Genomic DNA, 15,551 nt, shown 5'->3' with positions numbered 1-15,551 from the left:
AAGCTTGCGCCAATTCTGTTTTTACTTTCTTTTTTTTTTTTTATTTCTCTCCTTTTCTCTTTTTTTTATTATTTTCTTTCTACCGTCTTTTCGCTTTTTATTCGTCCCTGTTGTATTTATTGAAAACGTGAAATGGAAAGGTAGAGAAAGAAAACATCAGGCAAAGGTTGAAATTTTACATGAGTGGTTAGATGATTTTTATTTCTTCTTTATATTCAACATCGTTTCGATTTAATTTACAAATAATGTTTTTAGATCTGTTTCTACTTCTTCTTCTTTTTCTTTTTTTTTTTTCTTTTTTCTTGGCTCTCTCTTTCTCTCTCTCTCTCTCTCTCTCTCTCTCTCTCTCTCTCTCTCTCTTTTCATTCATACACTATAACAAATTTTTAATGTAACAAAATGATTTGTATGATCCTGATAAATTTTTATCGCCTTACATCGTAGATAAGAGAATTTTTTGTTTCTTTCTTCCTGAATATATTGATTTATGAACGAGCCGTTCTAGAGTCGTAGAATTTTGAAGTATGTAAAAAGACTTCGTTATAGCAATATGAGTGTTCTAAAATTTATTCATAAGCACAGTAAAGTATTAGTAAATATAAGTTCAGAGATAGACAGTTTCTGAGTTGTAAAAGTATTTTATTTTGTTATACCTGTCCGATGTATTTTTTTGTTCCTGACAAAAGTTCTGAATTAAATCATTTAAGCTCTACCGCAATCTACATATTCTTTTCTTTTTTCTTTTTCCTTCTTTCTTTTTTCTTTTTTTTTTTTATTTTTTTATCAACACTCTTCGTAACTTTGATCAATACCACAAGTATCTAAAGTTTGAATCATTCATTTTAAAACTTCTTCTATCATTTAAGAGAGAGAGTGAGAAAGATAGATAGATAGAGAAAGAGAGAGAGAGAGAAAGAGAGAAAGAGAGAGAGAGAGAGAGAGTGAGAAAACCAAGAATATAGATGTACATAAAAATGATTGCGTTATACCTTTTACTACCTTTCTCGCATTACCCTTTTTCTTTTTCTTTGTATCTTCCTTAAATATGCATATTGCATCTCAATCGAATTGTCGAAACAGGAAAATTCGAGAAGCTGCATACGTCATACCAGAATATGATTTTCAACGAATCCCATTGCAAAACAAGTATAATGGAAGTATGATGTTCTTATCTCGGAGGGTCGATACACGTTACGATAAGAGAGTGAGCTTTTCCAACCGAAAACCCGTACTTCTATTTCCAAGTCTGAGAATTCTCAACGTTGTGGACTTTATAGTGAGAGTAAATATTATATCACTTTCGAGCATTGCCGTGTTCATTTCCTACGACGAATGACGTATAACGTTGATAATGTCCATTTAAGAAAGATTCTTAAAGAACATATCAGATGTTCATGAAAAAAGTTAATTATCACGAAAGTAAATTATTTCAAATTGATGTATCTTCGAATTACTGTATAAAAAATTCTGTTTCTTTCTTTTTTTTCTTTTTATATTTTCGTTTAATTTTCCTCTCTTTACTATTATTTTTCCTTTTACTTCTTATTCATTTCGAAAAAATTATATCCATTTTTCATCACTAGAGGTAAAAAGAAGAGGACCTTGACATTTTTACGTGAACTTATTCGTCGCGTAGTTCGCATGACGATTCATAGAGAACTTCTTGGCACTTCCGACCTAGTAGCTTTTGCTTTGCCGCATGCGTTAGAGAGTTGCAAGGAATGAATAGTTTATCGTTTTACGTGTTGTACCGCGCGAGCCCGAACTATCAAGCAGAAAACATAATAGAGAAGTGCATGTGATATGGATAGTAGTCACGCACGTAGTCCATAATGCACGTAGTCGTATATAGTGGTATACTTAAGTACATATATCGTACATTGGCCGGCAATTCCATCGTTCAGAGGTGGATTTCAACGCGGCTTCTCAACGTAAGAACTTTAAATTAACGACTTACATTGAATCGGCCTTAATCTACTCTATTATCTCTTTCTCTTATTCTCTCTCTCTCTCTCTCTCTCTCTCTCTCTCTCTTTCTCTCTTTCTAACCAATAAATATGTATTTCTCTATTGGAGCGTGCCAATGTATCCACAGTGATATCAATGATATTAAGATATTCTCTTTTATTTCTTTTACTTTATTATCGATTCATAATACTTCCTTTTGCTTGCATTTGAATTGCTATTATATTTTCTTTGCGAAAGTTCTATTGTTTTCCCAGAAAAGAAATTTTAATCGAAATATCTATGAATATCCGTTGAATTAAATCATTCCTGGAATTTTATTAACGCCAAGCACTTATTCGCACGTTATGCTTCGTGCATCGTAACAATTTACACATATCTTTGATACTCCTGGCTAATTAAAAAGCAAACTTAGCGAGACTTCCATCAGAAAAGAGAACACAATCTTCTGTTTTCTCTCTCTCTCTCTCTCTCTCTCTCTCTCTTTCTTTCTCTGTAACTTTTTCCTTTATAAATACCGTCATAGTGTAAATTTTGTAAATAAATTATCTTTCTTTTTATATGGAAGCATGATATTTTTGTTATTTATCATTATAAACGAACATGTTCGTTAATATACGCGAGATACTTTTTCTCAATTTGCAGTCATATCTCTCTCTCTCTCTCTCTCTCTCTCTCTCTTTCTCTCTCTCTTTCTTTCTTTTTGTCATGTATAAAACGATGAACATTTCAAAATAGCTCGAGACACCAAATACTCTAGAGTCTGCAATTAACTTCTTTTCCTTCTTTTTATTCTTATCGCGATGTCGAAATTCGTGGAAACTATGAGAAAGATAAAAAAAAAAAAAGAAAAAAAGAATGGATGAAGGATTCATTCGAACAATACAAACTACTAGAAATGCGAATTTCTTTGGCCATTTGTAACTTTTCGAAAAAGTCGATATCGAATATATCCGCAGAACATGTTAGTATGTGAATATTCCGCTGCACTTTTATCATTCTCGGCTTTTATTCGTTCGTTCGTATCCGTCGAAATTGAATTTTCTTCCTGCTACTTTTGTCTATTTTGTCTTCGAGTCTCTTATGCTCATCCCTTTTCTCTTTCGACGTACATACATACGTATGTAAGTATCTACGTATATACGTACCCACATAGGTAAATATGTCTTTCTCGTCGAAAATCTCAATGCGACGTGGCGTCGTTGAGATTTCATGCGTCAATGGTCGAAGCGAAAACTCCCTGAATTTCGAAGCTTTTGTCCGAAATATAGAAAATGCTCGAAGTACGACGACGAAATGGGAAAAGTTTTGAATAGCCCGTATTTATAATTAGCCATACGCATTAGTTTTCAGTTCGTTCGAAGATTTTTTTTTTTTATTCCTTCTTATTTCTTCTTCTTTTTCTTTTCTTTTTTTTTCTTTTTTTTTTTTTTTTTAATCGTTTTAATCTCAACCTTTCGAAAGTTCAAGCACTCCGTTCATGCGATATATTATTTGTTTTGTGCAACTTGTTTGACTTCAATTCGATCACATAACAATTTTCCTCGTCGAGAGAATTCATTTTTTGCAATCTCTTTTCCTTTTTTTCTTTTTTTTTTTTTTCCTTTACCTTTTTTATTTAAGAACATTAATGATAATAATTGATCAATTTATTGTTATTTATTGTTAATTGTTTTCTTTTCTTTTTTTTTTTCGATGACAAATTAATTAAACGTTAGATTTCAGAAAATTGTGACAGATAATAAATCTTCATTCGTTCTATCGAAAATATCATAACAATGAATTTCATTAATCTGTCATTCGATCTGTCCATAGTGTTAATTTACTGTACATAACGCATACCTACGACAGCTCGTAATTTCCTAGATATTCATAGTAAATTTGCCATGCGTAAAATCTATAGAGGCTGGTCTATAGAATCGTTGATTTTGATCGTAGATAGCATATGCATATTATAATAAATAATCGACAATGATTAATATGCAAACGTCGATTGAAAGACAACCAATGGAACGTTTTGTTAGATAAGTGAACTACCAATATACAAATATTTATTGTACTACCGTAATGACAACAATTGATTATAATTTCTTTGATATCGATAAAAAAAAAAAAAAGAAGAAAAGGAAAAAAAACGATGAGAAATCTCATAAAAGATAAAAAAGAAGATCGACGAAGTATACTTCGGTATTTATATGTAAATATTAAAACTAAACGATACGCGATGATACGTGCCAGTTTGAATTTACAGGAAAAGGGAAACAGTTTCGGGTGTAAACGAGTCGTTATCGTTCCAATTTATTTTTTTTCCTCGAACTGGCGAATGTCCGGTGGCGTTCGTGCGAGAGCCCATCATTTTACTCGATCCACCTGAGATACGTTATCTGGATAACATAAATCGATACAATATACTCTCTTTTCCTTGTATTTTAATAATGTCACGTGCATCGTTCAGAAATCTCTGATATTTTTTTTTTTTTTTAAGTTATTACGCTATTAAGCGGCTATGAATCATGTTAGTAAGAAAAAAAAAAAAAAAAAGAAAAAAGGAAAAGAAAAAAAAAAGAAAAAAAAGGGAAAGAAAAGAAAATAAAAAAGAAAAAAAAAAGAAGAAAAGGAAAACCTGCTAAAACACGCAATCATGATGAAGACCATGAATAAGAAGTCACGACAAGATTTCATTCCCTTAAGTTGAACGGCTTACCATCGTTATAAGAAAAGTCTTGAAAAGTTAATTACAAAAAATCTGTTAATTAACGTAAGTATTTCTCTATTTGAAATCAGAACGAACGTAGTATCTTTTTTCTTTATACTTTATGAAAACTAAAAAGGTAGTACTTAATTTTACGGAATTAATTTAAACGAGTCGAGCTCGATTAATTAAAAATCTCAAAGCTTCCATTATTTTTTTGTTTTGTTTTGTTTTGTTTTTCTTTTTTCTTTTTTTTTTCTTTTTTTTTTCATTATCATGCAATTCTCATTCGTTCGCAAGATCTGACTAGCAAATACAGATCGATTCCTGACAAAGCAAATAGGAATCAAAGAACGCTTACACCTTGACAAATAGGTATAAACTTAGCCGCAGGAGTTCAGTACCGTTTGCATTCAAGATCTCGATAAGATCTACGTAATCACGAGGAAGGGTTTCGAGCACTTTGATAGCTACATCGAGACTTGCTATTAACGATGATTGTGTAAACCACCGATTAGATCTTTATCTACAACGATACGATAGATCGCGATCAAAGATCGAACGTAATCTCCGTGGAATTATTGAATTATATCTTGATTGTTGCGAAAATACAAACCATAACGAGAAAAATAACGAACAGCGTGTTTCATTGCTATTAAAAATAATTTTAACGATAAACAACATTACAATATATAAATCTATCGTATCATTTTATCGGAGATGAAGAATAGAAGAGATTTCATCAAGATAAAAAGTAATTGTTAATATTAATGTCCTAATATTAATAGTAATATTAATGTATAAATAATAAATAATAAATAATACAAAAATATATTATTTTCTTTGATCCTCAAAACGAATAATATTTTTCCATGGATCCAATATTAATAATATATAGATTATTTTCTAAATAATAGAAAAAATAGAAAACGTAAGATTCTAATAGATTTCTTGCCGCTAAGAAGGCAAAAATGGAAACACGATTATCGATTGGAAAACTCTTGTCGTCGGATTAGCCGAATAGAAAATAAAAAGTTATCAGGATCGTTTCTGCGAAGATTTCGAAGAGACGATTCGAGCGTAAGCTTCATCTCGACTCAGGGGTTTCGACCTCTAAGGGGCACGCCCTATGCTCTTTGCCCTTTACCCTTCTTCATCGAGAAACCGTTCTCGAACCCTTCGTTGAAATTGGAATTTGATCCGTATCCGTGATATCTAATAACCCCTCGCCTTTTACTTATCGACGAACTGAAATTGCGTCTCCGATCGCAAGAACTGACCCGTACTGAACTCCCATGAGCTGACCTTCCGTTCTCTTTGCACGAAGGAATATCGACAAAAATTGCGATTAGTATTGTCGATAGTTAATAAAATTAATTCTACCATTGTAGTTGACAATCCGTATGGGTCACAATTATAATGAAATAAAAAGTCGAACGAACGGAGCTATGAGCCTTCCAATGAAAGCGTTAAATAATATTATAATGTAAACATAAAAGTCTTATTTATTTTACGAATTTTCTATTATCAATTACTAATTCATCTTCGTCTTACTTCGCAATAAGAAACGACAAAAGATGATGAATATCGTCCTTCAATCAAAGTCAATTAATATAAACTCCCCAATTCATTTGCCTTTTTATCGATAATGATAATATTCAAAGAGTTCGCGCACGCTAAGAGAAAGTTCATTAACGAAGATCGATTTTATTGTTAGCCATGTTCGACACGACGCGCGACGTGTTCGTTTCGCCGTCGAGCTCCCTTTAATTTCCACCCTTCCTCGATACTTTTCGCTCTACCTCAACCTTCCTCATCACTTCTTTCGTTCTCTTACCTTGTCTGCCGATGAAACGATATTGAAGATTGAGAGAACGATTCGTAACGATTGGCAAACTTGATTACACTACTTACTTTCCTTTTTTTCTTCTTTTTTTCTTTTATTTATACAACGAGATAAAAGTGTCTTCTTCTTAAACTCTGTGATATTGGGTTGATACTTAAATAAATGCATAAAGTATAAGGTAAAAAGTTTATTATAAAAAAAAGGTATTTATTTTTAAATCAATATTTTAACAAATACAACATTTTATGATCGTATTTCTTAACCCACTTTGCACAGTTATTATATATCTTTTGTATTAAAATTGCTAAATTATGGTTGACATTTTCAAGCAGAAATATTAAATACAAATGTTGTTTATTTCGATATAAAATATGAAAAATTTCATTTGCCAAATCCAATATTTTTAACTTTCAAGCAAACGAACGAAATAAACTTCGGCATTAAATCAAAATATGGCTGGTATCGTTGAAAATTGCTGATATTATTCGACATTGGTGCAAAATTTCAAGTTTATTACGTTGCACGAATCATCGGAAAAGACAAAGGGAGGAGCTATGCATCGAGGTGGACGGGAGCCGAGGGGCCATTCGTCATAAAGCGGAAAGCAGCCGGCACATTGCCGGAAGTGACGTCACGCTTGAAATATCGACTAATAATTTATACGCAGACATTGGTGGTCGCTCGCGTTTTGCAGGCTTACCTGTCCGTAATAACAAACACTAACGCCTCCGCACGACGCCGTCATCGTCGCGGTACGTGCATTTGACGCCTCTAAATGCTACCCTTCCTTTTGGAATCTGTAACACTTACAACGATATTAAAAATACTACGATTATTGTACAACTATAATATTATATAGAGTTTCAATTCATTAAATGATAATATCATAAATCTCACATTTAATATCGTTAATGTTATTATCTATTTTGTCGCATATATATGTAACATTATTTTACATATATCTACATATATTATTTTGCATATATATATATATATATAGTGTAATAATATTAATGATAATATTGATAATATTACATAGAAATATCTTTTGAATTAAACGATGTCATTGATAAATATGATAGATATTTTACTTATAGACTTTCATGAGGAAAAGAAGTTGTAAAAGAGATTCTATAAAAGAAGCTTCTAAAAACAAGTATATATATATATATATATATATATGTCTCGTGTTAGATAAGAATTGAAAATGAAATTATGATAATGCGTATATTTCGTAACTAATAAACTTCTATGAGATTTTTATTTAATTGACATCTAGTCCTTGTTGCATGTCTAATGTTAATCAAGATAAAATAGATATAATTAAATGTTACTTGATGTAAAAGAAAGTTGAAAGGTTAAAAAGACTAAAAACAAAAAGATTAAAAAGTTAAGAGACAAAAGTTAATTTTAAGACTTTACGATTGGCTTCATTTCCGTGCCGACGTTGACTCTATTACGATCTAACTATGACTGGCTCATTATTAACCAAAACTAAACGAACAAAGTACAGAAGGAATATAAACATAAAGGTCATATAGTGACGATTTACGATATACATTTCTCTGAATATTTCCAATATATTTTATGATTTGATTTCTTGTTTTGGTTGTTTTCATATATTATTTCACAAAAAGTAACACTCTATGTGTGTGTGTGTGTATGTTGAAGAATCAAAAAAAAAAAAAGCAAAGGAAGTAATAAAGGAAGAGAGATAAAAGTAAACAATGTCGTTTAATTCTTGTTTTTCCTATCGACGGAATTTCACGATAACAATATATCCATTCTCATCGATAACACTTCGGTCTTTTCCGTTCATTACTTTGTCCTTGATTTTTGGCTTAATGAAAGAGAAAGAGAAAGAAAAAATAAAGAGAGAGAGAGAGAGAGAGAGAGAGAGAGAAGGAATATTATCAAAGGTATTGTTCGCTCGTTTCTCGTTGAAGAGACAGTACGAAGGATAGAAAAAAAAAAAGCAGAAAAAGGGATAAGTAACGTAGAGAAAATTTATACAAAGGATCACGAAATTTCTAGAAGAACACTAGACAATGATAGGTATCTCATAACTTCAATGGCAAATTCTGATAGAACACGTTGCATTGAAGAGAATAAAAAATTGATATTAAGAACACCCATATAGAGACAAATTTAATACAATAATGATTCTCGATGGAATTTTCATTAGAAAGATAGATAGATAGATAGATAGATAGATAGATAGATAGATAGATAGATAGATAGATAGAGATAGATAGATAGAAAGAGAGAGAGAGAGATGTAATCTTCGATATTAAATATCTTGAAGAATTTTCTGTACGAGTTAGGAGTAATATTTCCAATGTTCTCTTTTTGAGTGACTCGAATACACTTTGAGATTGTAAAAGGAAATAAAAGAACAAAAAAAAAAAGAAAAAAAAAGAAAAAAAGAAAGAAAAAAGAAAAGAGAGGAAAGGTATAGGATATAAGGATCCTCCAAAGCTTATATACCGAAAGGACGAGTGATCGATTCGTAAGGAAAGAGCGGAGTCTCTACTTTTTCTTGTCTCTCTCGAACCGATAGAGTAAATGCTTTGCTCTCGCGTTCAATATTCTCCATATTTCTCGTGACAATTTCTCTTGGCAAATTTATAGACTTCCCTTTGGCCGGGACGACGAGAAGGCAGCGAGAAGACGTCGAAAAGATGCGAGAACGACGGAGACCTTTGAAAGGGTGAGAGATGAGAATGAAAGAGAAGGAAAGAGAAGGAAGGAAGGAAGGAAGGAAGGAAGGAAGGAAGGAACGAAGACGGGAAGGCTTTCGAAGGTAAGCTTCTGCCACCTTCTTTCTTCGACTACTTCCCCGCTGCAATCGGTTACTCGACGACACGTCGATCTGTCCTTGCGTCGTCGTTTCGAAGGCATGCAACTCTAGATATTCGTGGGCTTGCTATATCCAACTACTCTCCTTTCTCTCCCTTCATCGTCTCCATTTTATACTCGTCCTTCGAAAGCATAGAAAAAAATCTCATATATATACAGATCTAATATATGTAGATATATGTATAATAATGTTACATATAGATAATATCATTAAAGATATTAAATAAAAGATTTATGATATTATCATTTAATGAATTGAAATTCTATATAATATTATAGTTATACAATAATCGTAATATTTTTAATATCGTTTTAAGCGTTACAGATTCCAAAAGGAAGGTTAGCATTTAGAGGCATCAATTAATTCATTTTATTTATCTATTATTTAAATATCGAATTAATATTAAATAAAATATCGGTATATTTATTAATTCTTAATATATTATATTATATTTTATATTTATACATTATATTAATATTAATATTATATTTAATAATTAATAATTATATATTAAGTAATATTTAATTTTATAACAACGCTTGTACTTTTAGATAATATAAAAATGTTTGGTAACATTTTTAATCGATCGATGATATATTTCGATCAGTGACATATTGAATAAAAATGAAAAAGGATTATAACATAGAAATAACTAATGGATATTGGAAAATTGAATAGACTTATTATTAATTAATTTGCTCGTATTTCTACATAAAGTTTTTGAAAAATCATTGAACCTGTTCACTTTTTAGCTCACTTGGGGATCTCTCATAAACGTATTCATTAGAGGAGAAGCATAGCTCGTAGGCAAACGAGTTGGACGAGGAGGATGACGACGTTAAGCCGCGCGATTGTTACTCGAGCCGAAAATGTAGGATAAGGAGAAGGAAGAGAAGAGGATAGAAGGGTCGAGGGAAAACTCGAGGCAAGTTCTCCGCCGCTACGAGAGGGGTTATTGATCTTAATTAACCGACTCGTGCTCTGAGCGTATTAGCAGAGAGTATACGAGTCGTGTAATTCGGTATAATATTCCACGAGCCTGATCTATGGATACTAAGCTATGAGATACGAAGGAGAGAATTTCAAAAGCATCGTAATCATTTCTTTTTTTAAAAGAACATCATTAACGTTATTATTAATCAATTAAATCGATTGCCAATCGTATAAGTTTCTATTTTCAAACTGTACAAAATTGATTCAATATTTTATTCGATTTCATTCGAATGAAGATATATTTGACGATTACATGAAAGATCGTAGAAAATTGTGTGTTGATTTTTAAACTGTTTAATATCTACGTTTAAACGACATTGATGAATTTACAAGAAGCTTTATTTCATATAGACGCTGTTATTAACGCAATTCAGAAACGTGACGAATTACCTCGAGAGAAGGGAAACGTATCGTACCTTTCTTCGCTTTAATTAATCATCGCACATTCTAGTGCACGCGTCTTATTAAGACGTTTATCTTGACCCTGATCGAAGAGTTTAAAACTTATGCAAATTGCTTTTAAAATTAGAACCATAATGAATTCATCGACTTTTGACAAATCGTTCGTAATTATTCGGAGTGAAGTGTATTACCTTCAAAAATCATAGAAGTACTACATTCCTCGCCATTTCTCTCTCTCTCTCTCTTTTTCTCTCTTTCATTCCTATAATCGTGCTGGTATCGTCGATCGAAATTCGATCTAGGCAACCCCTCAAATGTGTATAGTATGACAGTTTACGTTTCGCTATCAATTCAACACGATCGAATTTGAATTGGATCAATGAATTTCAAAACTTCGTCGTCTCACTGTCGTCGCATTAATTGGATTACGAAGATATAACGTCTTCTTCTATCTTCTTCATTTTTCTTTCTCTCTCTCTCTCTCTCTCTCTTTCTCTCTACTTTATTATGTCATATTATTATTAACCCCACGTGCTATTTTAATAATACATTAGATTTAATAATTTATTAAATATACTTTTACGTGATTATGAGATATTAATGTATATTATGTATCGTGTATAATTATTTCGATGTAATTAAAATATCTTTTTCTTCCTCTCTTTTTCTTATTCTTTTACAGCAATGAATATGTATTATACGCATAGTTATTTTATATGATCTATAAATACAACCATATAATATATGTGAAGTAATCAAGTGGAAATAAAGAGAGAGAGAGAGAGAGAGTGAGAGACAGACATAGAGAGTTTGTATAAACTTGCACGCGAGGTGGTAGCGACACTTGACATGATCGATGAATCGTGGAAACGTAAGATACCTGCACTTCATTTAATCTTAATACTTGACTTTTAGGGATAACACACTATATATTTCATAATATTAATGATTTCGTTTCACTAATTACCCTCAATTAGATTCGTAATTAGTTTGATCTTACTTCGATTGATGTCAGAAGATTTTGCTTTACTTCGATTTATTCATCAATTAGATAACATAATTAATTAGAACTATTTTTATTACTTACGTGAACATTTATTATATATTTATTAGCCTCAAAGAAGAATTTTGTTATATTGGAAATAAAATAAACGAATTTATTGCAGTCATTTTTGATTATCAAAAATAAAAATCATTTATTTATCTTCTACGATAATTGTTTAAATAGTAATGTATCCATTAATAAACATGTACTTTTATAAGTATGTCTTCTTTCTTTTTCATTTTCTTATTTATAATTAGTACGAATGACATTACGGTAGTTAATCATTTTCCGCTTGCAAATGAGAATACTATGTTATCGAGAAAATTGCTATCATTATGCGCAAAAGATAATACACGTTCTATTCTTCTTTCGTATCCTGCTTTTATTGATAACACTATTTCTAATGATCGTTTTTTAGAAAACACTCATTAGAGCAGTCTCACGTTTTTTCTTAAAAAAATTCATTCAAACAGATCGGAAAATAACTAGATATATAATTTCATTGAAAATACAAATTATTCATTCTATTGTCATTCGAATGATTAAGTGAAAAGAAAAAAGAAAAAAAACAAAAAAAAAAAAAGCAAAAAAGAAAGAGGAAAATATGTATTATTTGGATCGTCGATAAATTAGTACAATACGAAGCTTTGTCAAGCTTTGTCCGAGATGACATGAACGCATCGAAAATGTGGTGCATTCACGCAGATCGAGTCATTATGCATTCGAAGTAATGCGCAACTACATTGCATTGCGACTCGGCAATCACTTTGCCTGTCATTCGAATTCGCCGGCGCGTCATAACTCGTGAGTTCGAGTGCCGCGTACTATCCTAAATCTAAATCAAAATCGTAGTTCTCTCTCATAATTGTGTAATATTCGTGAAGGCCGGGGAGTGCACAGTGTGTTTCGTTTCATTAATTAATGATTCCACATGAATTCGGTACTAGAGGCATCGCGATGCATCGCGAAAGAGCTTGAACATGCGATGTTATATATATATATATGTGTGTGTGTGTATTTGTGTAGATACCTACATAAAGATATAATACTTCTACATACGAAATACACGTTGTACTTTAACGTCTTGGAAAGAAGAGGTAGGATCAAAGGAGTACGAAGGAAGCAGAGAGTAGAAGATTATTATGCAGAGAAACACGAAAAGACTCGCGAATAAAGGGGCTCCTTTTATAATAAGAAATCTCAACGGTACCGGAATAATCCAAGCGTGAGCTTTCCGTAAGCTTTCTCGAGGTTTTCCGTGCTTTTTCTTTTTTCTTTTTTTTTTTTTTTTCCTTTTTTTTTTCACTGATGACTGAAGTTACGAAGTAAATCCTTCGTAATTTAAATATCAAAATAAATCCCTCTTTATCGTTAAAAGTTGGATTTAACTGTTTTACAAAAACCATATATTTGCCGATTCAATCGTTCGATATTCGATAAGTAATTAGAAAATTAATGAATTAGATATGTCCTATTTAATTTGTTCCAATATAAATTTATTGCCCTATAAATATAACAACAATCAAATCATTAGTCGTAATTGTTCAAATAAAATTCAATTATCAATTCGAACAAGAATACGATCGTCCGATGTATCTAAATGTAGAGCAAAATTGTAATGGTTGAAATTTAATGTATCGAAATTAATAAAATACCTAATGATTATTGAATATTATACGGCGATGTTACGAAGCAGGATGACAGAGAATTCAATTTTATTTCCCGTTGCATAAGAAACTAACCGATCGTTCTCCCATTTAGTCCATAGTCAACTCTTTCCTTCTTTCTTTCTTCCTTTCTTTCTCTCCCGTCGTCGTCTCCATCGTCGGGCATTACCTTTAAATATTCATCGATGATATTTTATATGAAAGTTTCGAACGCCATTACCGAATGAAGAGGTTAATTGCTACTTTGCATAATAATTCAATAAGAATAAAACGTCCGGTCATTGTTCCCCCACGGTTTTCAGGTTTTTCTCTTCGAATATCGAAAAAAAAAAAAAAAGAATTTTATCGCTAGGATAAAAGAACTGGACTTCTTTTCCCTTAGATTATAGACCGCGAAGCTATTCCATCGAAATTCATCTATACTGCTTCCTACTTGATTACCGGGGAATCTTTCTATTCAATGTCTTTTCGATAAAAATGAACGTACATTCTATTAGATTTGATTCTATTTTACGTTGTCAATTTTTTAACAAATTATTAATAAAATTATATTTATTGTCACATTGAATAACAATTATATTTTTATCCTTTCATATACTTATAAATGTAACTTTATTTTTATTTATTTATAAATATTGTTTATATATATATATATCAACACAAAAGATTTACATTCTGATTAAGTTTACATTTTGATTAAACGAGATACGATCTTTATTTTCTACCACCATAAATCTCAGCTTCGGTGTTAATACTTTCGTTGCTTTCCGTTTAACGACGCTACCCCCATGAGATTATCCCTCGTTTTACTTCGGAACGATCAAATCGTAGGAACCTACCAACACGTAGACCGAAAGCTCGTAAAACTGGACCGACAAAAATTCTTTTACGACTCGCGTTCTACAACTCGTTTGATTCGTTGGCGATTTCTCGACACCTACAACTAACGGCTATACACTCACAACACGCGAAATGAGGAAAGCTCGTAGAGGTGCTTTTATTACGAATGCACCATGCAATGCATAAATAACGTGCGACAGTCACGTTCACAATGACTCGTTAAGGTCCGTCAGTTGGTATGAGAATGCGCGGGCGCGCGCGCGCGCTCGAGGGAGAGGGAGAGAGAGAGAGAGAAAGAGAGAGAGAGAGAGAGAGAGAGAAAGAGAGAGGGAGGAAGAAGGGGCAGAGAAACAAATCGATAAAATATAAATTCTATTGGAGAATTTTGCGTTGGTCCAAGCGATAGGACGCATATATTATAGATATTTCAACTGCAGATAGGTCAACCCGCGAAATTCAAATCAAAAATGATAATACATTTCGGGGCATTTAATAAGCTAAGTATTAATGATTTAATAATTAATTATTTTCTTTTTAATATTTTCATAATCTATGATTGATAAATGATTGTTTACATTTACAGAGTCCATAGCTCGGTACGTAAAGGAAAAAAGAAAACAAAGGGATAAAATACAACAAGGCGAGAGAAAAACGTAAATGTTTAGTTTCACGTAAATCCGTAGCCGGAGATTTTTAAGGATGGCTTGGGAGGGAAGGAAAGAGGAAGAGAGAGAGAGATAGAGAGGAGGATGAAGGGGAGCAGACGAGATGCCTACGTCTAGAGAACGCTGGGGACGCTTCTCTTCTTAAAACGCGTCTTAAGAAAACATCCAGAGAAATAAGAAACCTGTTCCTGCGAGATAGATTAACCGTCCTTCGGTAAGCGCGTCTACTTTCATTTGACGTTTTCTAAATATTTATCGAAGAACTCGGCACGGCCGGTAACCATCGGTGACTCTTCAAAATCATCCTTAGTGCGTAAACAAAGCGAAGAATAATAATAAAAAAAAATAAAAAAAAAAGAAAGAAAAATTAAAAAAAAAATAAAAAAACAAAGAGAGAAAGAAAAAAAAGGAAAAGAGCAGAGAATTTCGAATTTTCATTTAAAATTCGTAGAGATTTCTTTTTTTTTCTTATTACGTTCCGCACATATATAACTAAAAAGAAAAATTCTAAATAAATAAAAAAGTTAATGTAATTGTGATAATAGACTATGGAAAAGAGTACGGTAACGAGTCGTA

The 15,551-nt window shown here is 31.9% G+C and overlaps 1 protein-coding gene across 2 annotated transcripts in view; it reads left to right on the top strand.

Moving 5' to 3' along the window:
* LOC118443369 (uncharacterized) overlaps positions 1 to 11,278 on the top strand; it is a 67,413-nt gene extending 56,135 nt beyond the window's left edge. Inside the window, exons 1-3 of one of the 2 annotated variants that reach the window (XR_014982516.1) lie at positions 1,820 to 1,931; positions 9,135 to 9,306; positions 10,116 to 11,278. The gene's annotated coding sequence lies outside the window, so the exon portion shown is untranslated. Of the gene's footprint in view, positions 1 to 1,819; positions 1,932 to 9,134; positions 9,307 to 10,115 lie in introns of those variants that run through there. The other variant, XR_004838654.2, reaches the window with a different exon arrangement.
* The last annotated feature ends 4,273 nt before the right edge of the window (positions 11,279 to 15,551 follow it).

Source organism: Vespa mandarinia, chromosome 9 (assembly GCF_050613455.1).
Source record: "Vespa mandarinia isolate Hongniang chromosome 9, ASM5061345v1, whole genome shotgun sequence".
NCBI classification, from domain to species: domain Eukaryota; kingdom Metazoa; phylum Arthropoda; class Insecta; order Hymenoptera; family Vespidae; genus Vespa; species Vespa mandarinia.
The sequence above is the reverse complement of the archived record's forward strand: the minus strand, read 5'-3'. Positions and strand labels throughout refer to the sequence as shown.